The sequence below is a fragment of the Prionailurus viverrinus genome, chromosome C1 (assembly GCF_022837055.1).
Source record: "Prionailurus viverrinus isolate Anna chromosome C1, UM_Priviv_1.0, whole genome shotgun sequence".
NCBI lineage: Eukaryota > Metazoa > Chordata > Mammalia > Carnivora > Felidae > Prionailurus > Prionailurus viverrinus.
Window position 1 is genome coordinate 160847484 of NC_062568.1, and position 13058 is coordinate 160860541.

Consider the following 13058-nt stretch of genomic DNA (forward strand, 5'->3'; position numbering starts at 1 on the left):
CATCCATCCATCCATCCATCCATCCATTCATGACTTACAGAATGCTTGTGGCTGCATATATGAAGATGTTAGATGGGCCTAGTGTCCATAAACTCACAGCCTGGGATGGGGCCAGGTGGTGTGGAGATAGAGATGCAAATGAATAGTGAGGATAAGGTATGATAAGAAAAAGCACGAACGTATATGCAAAGTATTATGGGAAACTAAAGGATGAATTCTGTTTGCCTGGAGGAGCTATGGAGGTTTTTGCAGGGTGTGTGCAGGTAACCAAAGGGTGAAGCAGAGGTTTGGGCCAGATTATGACAGACTTTCTATGCTCAACGTGCCATTAAACTTGATCCTCCAGCAACAGGGAGTCTTTCTTTCCTTTCCTCTTCCATTGCCCTGTATCTTAGGACTTCAAGGCCCTGGTCCCTGCTAATAAAATAATAGCCAACTTTTTTAGGGCTTAAAGTGTGCCAGATACTGTACTAGGTGCTTTAAATTCATTATTTAACTATCTTCACAACAACCTTAGAAGACAGAAAATATCATCATCCTCGTTTTACAGAAACGTTTTACATAAAACGTTTTACAGTTTTATGAGAAAACTGAGATTTAAAACTCCAGGTCACAACTGGGAATAGGCAGAGCTATAACCCACTTCTGATTCACAGCCAAGCCTGTGCTCCTAGAAACATGAGCCAGTAGGACTTGGTATCGTTGAGGCATCGGGAAGAGTGGTTCCATCTCCCCAAACCCGCCTCCAAAACTTCCCTACGTTTTATGATGCTCATACCTCAAACCCTCTTACCTCCTACCTGGGCTGATAACAACCATCTGAAAACACCTTGTTTAGGAGACATTCATAGTTATTGTGGAGAAGGGCTTCGGAGGATGTTGATGGCAGTGTCAACTTACCCTCAAGGACTGTGGTTGCTTCTGGGTGATGTTGAATTAACGATTCATCTGCTCATGCATAAGTCACCTAATGCCCCTCCCAAATAATGTAATTAAAACACCCACCCAGATAAACGGACCGTCAGTTCTGTCAACTCCCATTGTACACTCTCTGCAAAAGGAAGCAGGAATTCTCTTTAACCTTGCCAGGCAGAGTTAAATTTATATATGAAATTAACTTTATATTAAATATGCATGTATTTATAGGCATAACTTAACTCTAAAATTGTGTGTACAAATGGGTAACCTGAAGCTCAGAAAGATGAAACCACTTGTTCAAGGTCATAGAATCGGTTTTCTTCCTACTATTGAAGGACTCTAATATTGGGGTGGTCTTTAGTCTGTATCCTAGCGAATAACTGCCCTTCTTTTTAATAATGAGACTTGGAATGTCCCTGAAGGAGTGTTATTATTTTGGAGATGTCGTGTAGTGAAAAGAGCAAGGGCTCTGAAACCAGGTATTACTGCATTAAGATTCTAGCGCCTGCTCTGTAGTGGTGTGACCTTTGGCAAATCACCTTACATCACCTGAAAGGCTGACTGTGGGAATTGCAGCAGATGACTGGCCCCTGGGGTACCTCAGTACAGGTTAGTCCTTTCCAGCTCTCCTCAGTGTAACACGAATGGACATCTCCAGCCATCTCAAGCAAATTGGTTACATACACAATACATTCTTAGAGGTATGTTAACTCAATTTAATCAAAATAAATTCCTGACATGTGGTATTTTGAAGGGCAATTTGGGGAAGGTATTGTGAAACTAGGCAAGTTATACAGCTCCCGCAAGTGGGACTCAGGAGACCAATCAGGGAGGCCCATGACCCGTGAGACTTTTGGAGAGGAAAGAGAAACGCTGCTTTATTGGGGACACAAAATATCTGGTCACATAACACAGGGATAGATGGAAGGAGAAATAGTAATAGAAGGCATCAGAGGACAGATTTCCAGAGAATGATGCCCATAGTACATGCTGTGTGAATGTGGGGGAGAGAGACCAGTTGCAAGGGGCCAAGGAACCCACCATGATGCCCCTCCTGCATTCTCTCCTGCTTTTGTCCCCCCATAGCACTTTGGGTTTCTCTTAGAGTCACCAGTGCACTTACCTCTTTGTAACAAGGTGGAGAAAATGTCACTATCTTTTTTTTTAAGTTTATTTATTTTATTGAGAGAGAGAAAGAGAGAGTGAACAAGGAAGGGACAGAGAGAGAATCCCAAGCTGGCTCTGTGCTGTCAGTGCAGAGCCTGGTGTGGGGCTTGAACCCACGAACTGTGAGATTGTGACCTGGGCCAAAATCAAGAGTCGGACACTCAACTGACTGAGCCACACAGGCACCCCCAGAAAATATCACTATCTCTTAATAACTGGTGCCAAAATTCCTCTTGGAGCTAGAAGCATCTAGGTTTGGAAAGCTGGGTAGAACAGAATCATTTGGAGAGCTTGAGGCAGAGCGTTGAGACTCGAGGACTTGGGTGTTAGAGGAGGGGCCACTTGCTGTGGGTACTACAGGGAGAATGTGCAATCCTTGGGGGCAATCTGGGATGGAGAGCATGAGGAAAAGAGAGGAGGGAGGGCAGGGGGAAAAGGGAGAGAGCGGCTAGCAGTGCACCCGAGCTGTGATTCCTCCCTACCCTTCCCTACATCTCCAGTGATGACCACCAAACCCAGGCACCTTCATCAAAGGTGAGTGCCTTTGATGAAAAAACTGGGAAGGGGCAGAGTTTCATTGCAACATTGTGCAGGACAGATTAGATGTGAGGAAGTGGAAATGTCCGGATGTTATTCATCTCTTGGAAGGGCTGTATACTTGCAGAGGCCAATGAGGTGTTGGGGCCTCAAACGACGTTTACCCAGATCTTTGAGAGGCAAAGGGGCCTCAGCTGACTTCCGAGTTATATCTCTAATTTCTTTCTCTTTCCTTCTTTACCTTTCCCTCCCCTCCAAAGCTTACCCAGTACAGCACCTGACATATAGTAGGCACTCTGTAAATATTTGTTGTGCTGAATCATGTAAATATTATGTATGGTTTCTGCTGTCGTGATACCTAAAATTGAGTAAAGACAACACACATGTATTTCACACATAAAAATAAACCGAATTCTAAAAATTATGGGAAGGAAATAAATACCATCTAAACAGGTTTAATACTTTCCCACCTCTTTGTTTTTTTAGTATCCTTCAAGTTCAACTCATATCTCACCCTCCAGGAAGTCTATCTGGACTTTCAGTGATGTTTCCTGTCTATGAGATCTTATGCCATTTCCTGTCTGTGTCAGCCATTTGACACTTGATCATTTATTTTTCAAATGGATGTTTTGCCTTTTCCTCTGTATACTGCAGTCTCTGAGGACCACCCTTGCTAAGGGCCTAGTATAGTGTCCTGTACACATAGTTGTTCAATTGATTGTTACTGATCTTATGTATCTTGCATCAGACTCTCAGAAACTGAAGAATTTATTATGTACTTAGCACCTCCTGGTACTGAATAAATATTGTTGAATTGAGTTGAATTGTTGGCTGCCACAGACCTCTGAGAATCTCTGATTCCTAGATCTCACCCTCCTGCCAGAATAAGAGAAGATTAGAACTTGGGAAGAGATCAAATCTAATTCTTGTTAAGCTATAATTTATTTTCCTATTGCTTTGGGGCATGTAATTTAGGCTTTGTACTCCAAATGAAAATATGATTTATTGGCCAGTCACTTTCACATGGATGCTATGAGGTTAAAAAAATAAAGATGCACAGAATTTTGATGCTGACAGATATTATCAACTCAGAAGTATGAGCTCAGAGAGGTCAAACAGACTGCCTTATGTTTCCTCGGTTTGTTGCAGAGCTCACTGAGCATTTGGGTCCCACGCTTTCTGGTTTGTTGGCTTTCCAGGCTCTATTATTGGTTGTCAGAATAGCATTTCTTCATAGTGTTTTCATTATTAATGCAGCATACTAAGTCCTTGGGGTGGAATAAACCTCATTATTAGAGCTAGTAAGTCAGGTCAGGCCAAGGCAATCTGATATTTTTATAAAATCGAATAGATTTTGAAGTAAAGAATCCTTGAGCTCACTACCTTCCAAGGGGGCCATCATCTCATTTATCCTACCTATATATAACATCATATATATACACCCTGTAAGTGGACACTTCTGCGTGGACATTCATTATAACAGTTTTATTGATTCTGTTGTACTGCTGTTAATTACATGAACCACAAAAACCTTCAGTTAAATTAAGCCATAATAAATAAGATTAATAACTCTGCTCTGTATATTGAGTGTTTTTACAAGAAACAATGTTCATCTTTTCAGAAATTACTACATTGACGCCTCGTAAAATAATTATATCAGATATGTGGACTTTTTTTTTTTTTTAGTAAAAAAGCTTTTGCGTGTCTTCTAATAACTAATGGTGTGAACTACGATTAATTATCCTCATGATAACCCTATGAAGTGGACATTATGATCTTCCTCACTTACAGGCGAAGAAAATCAAAGCTTATGGAAATTTGGTATCCTGCCCAAGATTCCACAGTAGGGGAGGCCGAGACTGAATGTGATAAGATATATGTACTTAGCACAGTGCTGGGCAGATAGTGTGTTGAATAAACGCAATTGGAAAAGTCAGCATGAAGCGAAAATCAGTGAAAAGGAAGACAAAAGCTGTTTTGAAGGTGGTACATAAAGCATATATTAAAAGTTCCTGTATATAAGAATGCCTGGATGGCTCAGTCGGTTAAGCGTCCGATTTTGGCTGTGGTCACGATGTCACAGTTCTTGAATTTGAGCCCCGTGTTGGGCTCTGTGCTGACAGCTCAGAGCCTGGAGCCTGTTTCACATTTTGTCTCCCTGTCTCTCTGCCCTTCACCTGCTTGTGTTCTGTCTCTCTCTCTCAAAAATAAATAAATATTTAAAAATAAAAAAAAAAAAGAAGTTCCTGTATATAAAACATGTATGACTAAAATTTGATTCTGAGCTTCCTAACAATCAGCAGGACAAATACAATCAGTTATATGAGTGGTAAGTAACCTTGCCAAGAGAAGTATAAATATCTGGAGCTCAGACCTAAAGGCCTTTTTTTTTTTTTCAATATATGAAGTTTATTGTCAAATTGGTTTCCATACAACACCCAGTGCTCATCCCAAAAGGTGCCCTCCTCCATACCCCTCACCCACCCTCCCCTCCCTCCTACCCCCCATCAACCCTCAGTTTGTTCTCAGTTTTTAAGAGTCTCTTATGCTTTGGCTCTCTCCCACTCTAACCTCTTTTTTTTTTTTCCTTCCCCTCCCCCATGGGTTTCTGTTAAGTTTCTCAGGATCCATGTAAGAGTGAAACCATATGGTATCTGTCTTTCTCTGTATGGCTTATTTCACTTAGCATAACACTCTCCAGTTCCATCCATGTTGCTACAAAGGGTAAGGGCCTTTTTTTTCAAGAGACAGCATTTAACCTCCTAGCGAGAACCTTGGAGGATGAGGCAAACTCACCGTGGAATAGATGGGATGGCTGTTAGAAGCCTGGAAAAAGTACCAGCCAAACCTGAGTGAGGTGGAGATGCCTGAGTTGCCCTGGCAGAAGGCAGAAGAAGGATTAAGAACTTGAGGGAAAGGGCATGCTAGAGTGGAAAGGCCAGAGGCCCACGAGAGGATTGTTTCATGGGAGACCCAAAGGATACACCATTCACCAAGACGATTAAGAATGTACTGCAGAGAGGTACCGGTGTCACTAAGAAGTCACTTCTGAAGACCTGGGCTTAAGGTAGGAGAATAGTCCCAGAGCTGGGCTCCTTAATGGCCATGGGCATAATGGGGCTCCCTCTAAGAAATAGAGACCAATTGGAAGCATTTACCTATCAGAAGCCATGAGGCCACAATACCATAATAACCAGTAGAGTCAGAGGGCCAGCCAAGGGTATGGTCTGCAGGAATTACAGAGAGGGTAAACAGCTCATAGTGTCCCAAGGGACAAATGTGTAGAGAACAAAAGTACTACATAAAATCTAAAAAAGAGAGGGCCTATGATCACGTGGTCCTGTGGTCATATATACCGCATATGGCACCACATAAAGCAGCAGACCTTGTAGAGTGCTGGCAGGCCTTGCAAAGGCACATCTGAAGTGACAGATCAGAAACAACCCTCTGAGAGACTGGGTTGTCTTCCTGTAGGATATGCTTTAAATCAGAGACCTCTGTATGACAGTGTGTCCACACCTAGAAGAATGAATGGATCCAGGAACCAAGGAATCAGAGTAGGAGTGGTGCCATTTACCATCACTCCTAATGACTCACTGGGGAACTTTGTCCACATTCTGGTTTCTTCAAGTGTTAGGGGTCTTGGACCCTAAACATGGTGTACTCTTGTCAGGGGATGTAACAAGAGTCCCATGGAATTATGAATCATAGCTGTCACCAGGGCCCTTTGGATTCCGCGTCTCCAGGGACCAGCAGGGGAAAAGAGTCACCATCATGGCAGGGAGAATCCATCCTCATCAGTAGGAGGAAGTAGAGTTCCTTTTACACATGTAGCTAGGGAAGAACGTGTGTGGTGCCCAGGAGAACACAAGGTCCTGGCACTGTGTTTCTCCACTGGAACTGTGATTGGAAGTGGATAGCACTCCTGGCCTGAGGAGGGTGTGACTGCAAAGGGCTCAGCCCTCTCGAGGGTGAGATTTGGGTCATGTCACCAGGTAAGCCACCAGGACCTGCCAAAGTAATAGTTAAGAATGAGGGGAATTTAGAATACAACAGAAAACAAACAAACAAACGGAATGGACAGAAGAGGGAGAGGATGTGAACCAGCTGTGGCTCTGAGACCAACGGCAGTGACCTGGCCATAGTTTGCCTCATTAACCCCCCTTTTCTAAATTTCCCTGCAGACAGACAGATCCACAGACCTGTGGAGGTCCTGCTCCCTGAACCTGCTATACAAGTTGGCCTGAGCAGTGCAGTGGGTAGAATGTAGCCTTTATGAAAGTGCACTGCCCAGATCTCCTCCTATGGGCGGCATGACTGACCGAGAGTTCCAGCTTTTCCCCTATGCATCCATTGCTATGTTTGTGTAGGGACTAGGCTTCCCATGCCAATGACTGAGCATGGCAAGCATACTAAGGCAGGCTAGTTCCAGTGAACAATGGCCACTTTGGCTTGAAGACTCCCAAGTGGCTTACCCAAGGTTTTCTTGGAAATGCGTTCTTTCTATCCCAACTTCCCTTTCCTCCTCTTTTCTTCCACAGATATCAGAGCTGCATCATGGTCTGGAGTTGAGTCTTCCCTCGCCTTCTTTTGCTTCCTCCCCAGTAAATCTCTTGCTTATCTAATCCTGTCTTACTTGCTTCTTTCTTCTTTTAAATGTTTACTTTGGAGAGAGAGAGAGAGAGAGAGAGAGAGAGAGAGAGAACATGAGCAGGGGAGGGGCAGAGAGAGAGAGAGAGAGAGAGAGAGAGAGAGACGGAGAGAGAATCCCAACCGGGCTCCATGCTGTTAGCGCATAGCCTGACATGGAGCTTGACCTCACAAACTGTGAGATCATGACCTGAGCTGAAATCAAGAGTTGGACACTTAATCCACTGAGCCACCCAGGTGCCCCCTCACTTGCTTCTTGAAGGACCTAAACTAATGTGTGCTCTCCAGTTAATGACTGGCTAATTTAGTACAGTCCGTACACCTTAATGGAGTTAAACCGTGAGTTTGTATATACCCGCTTACTTAGTCTTCATAAACATTTACTGAGGTAAATGGGCTGGGTAGTATTATTCAGATTTTACATTTGAGGAAACTGAGTATTAATTTAGGAACTTTCCTGGGGTACCCAGCTAGTAAGTGGCAGGGCTGAGCTGAAATTCAAACTTAGATCTATCTCACTCCAAATTTACCTTTGCTACTCAGCCATTGGACAGTTGGGCTAAGGGCAGAGTTGATAGCTTAAGAGAATCGAAGTTTCTAAGGAAGATGAACCTCATGTTTTAACAGGAGTGAGCTGAGGTAGTTCTCCAAATCAGGACCAAGGTATATCTCCAGCAATAATTTTAGGGTAGTACTAATGCTGTTATCAAATACATGATAGAAGCATCAATGTTCTGGAAAGTAATCCCTCAAAAATTTTAGCCTGGAAAGGTTTTAAGGTGGGTGCTCACAATCATACATATATGATTCACTGGCTTTTATCTTTTTTCTTTCTCTGAATTATACTTTTATAACAAATATCTGCTGAACTTTTATGGCATGCATGATTCCTCCCAGGCAAAAATTACATACATTCCTTTTCCTTCCCCATTACATTTAATCAGGCTCTTTTTTCTTACTTTCAGTGTGTCATTATCAGTATTATTTTTTTTTTTTAGTGTTTATCTTATTATTTATTTTGAGAGAGACAGAGAGAGCATGTGCAGGGGAGGGGCAGAGAGAGACGGAAAGAATCCCAAGTGCCTGAGTATTATTGATGGCCTACTGTTTTCATGGTACTAAGAAATGAGAAAGGATCTCTTTCCTGTAAGTGTAATAATTTCCCCACTTTAGAAGGAGACTAATTCAATGGATTAGAGACCATATAGGAAAAGAATTGTCCAGTTACCATCTTAGTTTAGAGGGAAAAGACCTAACATTTTATTTTAGTTTTTCTTTCTTTCTTTTTTTTTTTTTTTTGGAGGGTGGGATGAAGGAAAGGGAGAGATTATTAAATAAAAGCCAGTTATTGAATAATATAGTTTCAATATAAATAACAAAAAGTTTCAGACACTTTGGAGCATCCATTGAAAATTCAGGTGGATTAAATATTGGATATTTAAAGCATTGAGCTGTATAAAACCTAGAGTAATATAGAAAAAACATTTGAGTCATCCTCCCTCATTCTGTCTCTTAAATCTTTTTTCCTCCTTATCGTATATCACTATCTGACATTATTCTAATTACTTACTCATTTACTTGTTTTTAACTATCCTCACCAACTAGGAACCTTCTCTGTCTTGTTTCACTGCTGTATTCACAGTGCAGAATGATGACAGGCACATAATTTGGTATTCAAGAAATATTTGTTGTATTCGTTTGTCTAACCTAGGGAAAGAGGATGGTTTCCTAGAGAATCACGGATGACAGCATAATGCAAACAAACAACCCACAGTAATCAATATACTTCACTATAAGAAAATGGAAAATTTTTACAAGCATATTTTTTTTAGAGTAAATAGTATGCTGGAAAAATATATATCAAAAGTAGGACAGAAACGTATTGCTATCTTTATTAGAGATATCATTATTACAAATTGCTAGAAGATACTATGATCCCTGTAGATATCAGGTAAAGAATAAAAACAGAATTTCTCCTGCCTACTCCATAGACACACATTGATAAACTAAAAGAAAAATGAAAAATAGAAACTAGTGAGAAAGCACATGGAAAATTATTAATCTCTTTAATAATCATGGAGATTCATGGGTACCTGGGTGGCTCAGTCAGTTAAGTGTCTGACTTTGGCTCAGGTCATGATCTCGTGGTCTCTGAGTTCGAGCCCCATGTGGGGTTCTGTGCTGACAGCTCAGCCTGGAGCCTGCTTTGGATTCTGTGTCTCCCTCTCTCTCTGCCCCTCACCCGCTCATGCTCTGTTTCCTTCTCTTTCAAAAAATAAATGAACATTAAGAAAAAAAAAGCAAAAAAAAAATCATGGAAATTCACAATTAAAAGTAAAAAAAAATTAAACATTAAAGATGTAAATATTTATTTACTTATTTTATTTTATTTTATTTTAAAGTAAGCTCTGCACGCAATATGGGGCTCAAATTCACAACCCTGAGATTAAGAGTTGTATGCTTTACTGACTGAGCCAGCCAGGCACCCCAAAGATGTAAATCATTTTAAAATGATAATGTTCATTCTTGCAGAACTTGACATTGTGTATGTTTTTTAGGACAGTGTAAATTTTTGGAAACTTCCTGGGAAGTGACTTGCCAATATGAATCTATGATCAGGAATCTAAAAATATGCAGTCCATTTAACTCAATAATTCCATTTCTGTGAATCTCTCCTAATGGCCTAAATAGTATATATTTAATTATTATTTAAGTTATTTGCATGAGGAAATCTATTAGTTATGAAGACTTCAGTAGTAACAGAAAAATGCTCATATATTGAAATAAATTTAAAGAACAATTTATAAAATTACATGCACACCGTGATTATACTTACATTAAAAATATGGCTAGTGAAAAAAAATAACTGGAAGAAAATATATAATATGGTAAGCATATTTATATTAGGGCTGCAAAATTACAGAGATTTTATCTGTCTTCTCTAATTTCCAAGTTTTTGTAATTGAATTTCATCATCTGTACAATGGCATTTTAGTTTTGTTTAGTACAACCTTTTAAAGGCAAACCTTATTGTTTGAATCTATTTTCCCATTGTAATCTAATCTTTTCCAGAGACATAAACTGATGAGCAAACACTCTTAATGAAGATTTACGTGTGAAACCCATGTGTATGATTGCTGATTGGATGGAGTGGTTTTTTTTGAGAATTTCCCAGTAAGAGGGTTAGTTCAATTTAGATGAATGTTTGTAGTGGGCTTGCAGATTTCATGCCACATGTTACCTATTAGAAGGGGATGTGTGTAGTCCTCCTTCTATACTGTTCTCTGCTTCATATGTTCCTTATAGGGTAACTGTACAATTCTTTTTTTCTATTTTCAAACATAAGATTGAATTCCTCATCCAATTTAGTTGGTGTTCTTGGTCAACCTGTCAACTAATTTGGAAAATTTGGGAGTCACGTGCCGTTCTTCCTTTTGCCTCAGCACCCACATCTAATCAGTCACCGCACAGTCTATTATATCTCCTCAGGCTTTTGACACTTTCATGCTTATGCCTCCTTAGTCTACTGCTTTAATATTGTTCTTATCACTGGTAGTTTGCGGCTCTACAATGCTGTGGAGATTAATCTTGTCCTCCAATCCATCATCTACCTTATCTTCACATTAGTGGTTCTCAATAGGGGTGGTTTTTGTCCCCCAGGGAACATTTGGAAATGTCTGAAGACATTTTTGGTTGTCATAACTGGACGAGGAGATGGGTGGGTGGGGGGTGGAGGGCATGGAGGAGAAGCGAGGGGGATTGCTACTGGCATCTAGTGGTTAGAGGACAGAGATGCTGCTGAACATCCTGCAATACACAGGACAGCACCACATAACAAAGAATATTCTAGCCCCAAATGTCAATAGTGCTGAGGCTGAGAAACCCTGCCTTAGGGTGATTCTTGTAAAATGTAAACCTGCTTAAATACCTAAAGAACACACTATGTTTTTCAGGCAAGATTTTTGCATGACTCTTATCTTATTCCCCAGCCACACAAGCATATATGTATTACTGTCTGAATATGCCACGATCCCTCTGGGGCTCCTGTGATTTATCTGCTGCTTATAGCATCTTCTTCCTGACTTCTTCAGGCTAGGTTGGGTAATTCTCCTCTATGACCAGTTTTAGAAGAGCATGAATCACACTGAACGGTCACCCGTCGGTTATCCACTCTAGTGTGAGAACCAGAGGTCAGGAGCTGGGTGTTTTCCCCCAGAATCCTCAGCACTTAGTGCAATGCCCAGTATGGGGAAATACACTCAGCCAAGGCCCTCTCTCCTTATTCCATGTCATGAGTCTTTCATAGCAGTCAGATTCATTCTTGAGTACAATGGGGTCATTGCTGCTGTCCTGACTGGCCTTTATCTTTACTTTTTGCCTTCCCTGAAATGTGGCTCTTTCATATTTCTGTCTCCATTCATTCACTCCCACCTGTTCTTTAAGGCCCAGCTCAATAAAAATGATTTACCGAGCCCACCACTGTGCCAGACCTGCATTATCTTCTTTATAAAATGTTTATATATTTTGGGGGGGGGGGCTCAGTGAGTGAGGGAGACACAGAATCCAAAGCAGGCTCCAAGATCTGAGTTGTCAGCACAGAGCCCGATCTGGGGCTTGAACCTGCAAACTGTGAAATCATAACCTGAACCGAAGTCAGATGCTTAACCTACTGAGGAACCCAGGCACCCTGGGGCTGCATTATCTTAGTTCACCTTCAGCATAATCCCTGTAAGGAAGGTATATCCTAATTTGACAGGTGAGGAATGTGATGTGAACAGCCCTGAGTTGCAGGTGAGGCAATACATTCACACAAACACCCACAAATGGAGACAGCTGGGGCCACGACCCTCCCTGCTTGCTTCTCCTGTCCTCTCTGTTAACTCTTCTATCTCCTTCCAGAAGGCAGTTTGGAGATCTTTTAGTCTGCCCCTCAACTTTTATGAGTAACCTGTAACTTGTTTAGGGTATCACAGGTGGCTAATGGTGGGAGCCAGACCTAAAATCTAGAACTCTAGAATCAAGTGCTCTTTTCACTCACCAGGAACCACACTGGCACTTCTTGCTCAGTATGAGGTAAGTCTTAGTAGTCCCCCAAGTTATCAGGAACCCTCCAGCAGGATCAGCTGGGCAGGTGGGGCAGTCTTAGTCCACAGTGACTGAGCTGCAGAAGCCTGACTTCATGCCTAGGAGGATTTTCCCGGGGAAGGCACTGGATTGTTTCAAGCTTGGGAGTGGAACAGATTTGAAATTTTAAAAGCTCACTGTAGAAAATTAAATAGAGACTGTAGTCTCTTCTATTCTCTAACTGTTGGAACAGTTGGAGAAGTGAAAGGACTAGAGATTCCTTGGAAGTAAAATTGTCAGGATCTGACTGTAGACTGCCTACGGGATATGAATCCTGGCTGTAGTGTGACTTTAAGATACATAAACCTCAATTTGTTTTCTCATAGCTAAAACGAGGATAATACCTACTTTGAGAGATTATTAGTAAAAAATGAAAAGTGCTGAATACATGAATATATTAGGTATCAACAAATGTTTGTTTTTTTTTTTAATTTAAAAGAGCTCTTTAAATAGGGCACGTGTTGGATCTGAAGTACCTTGTCTATGTCAAATAAAATTTGTTCTTAAGTTCCTGCTAGTCAGGTGCTCTACAGCTCATCTCTTATTCTGTCGCGACGAGGGGCAGAGGACTGTGATCAAAGCATCGCGGTGCAGGAGCACATCAAACTTGGGAGGTGTCAACCTATGGCCAAAACCTCACAACAATTTTACTTTTTGCCCTC

General features: G+C 41.3%; 1 protein-coding gene across 1 annotated transcript in view; it reads left to right on the forward strand.

The window, feature by feature from the left end:
* Positions 1 to 13058, forward strand: part of JAK1 (Janus kinase 1) — a 254071-nt gene that overhangs the window by 94534 nt on the left and 146479 nt on the right. The window lies entirely within an intron of this gene.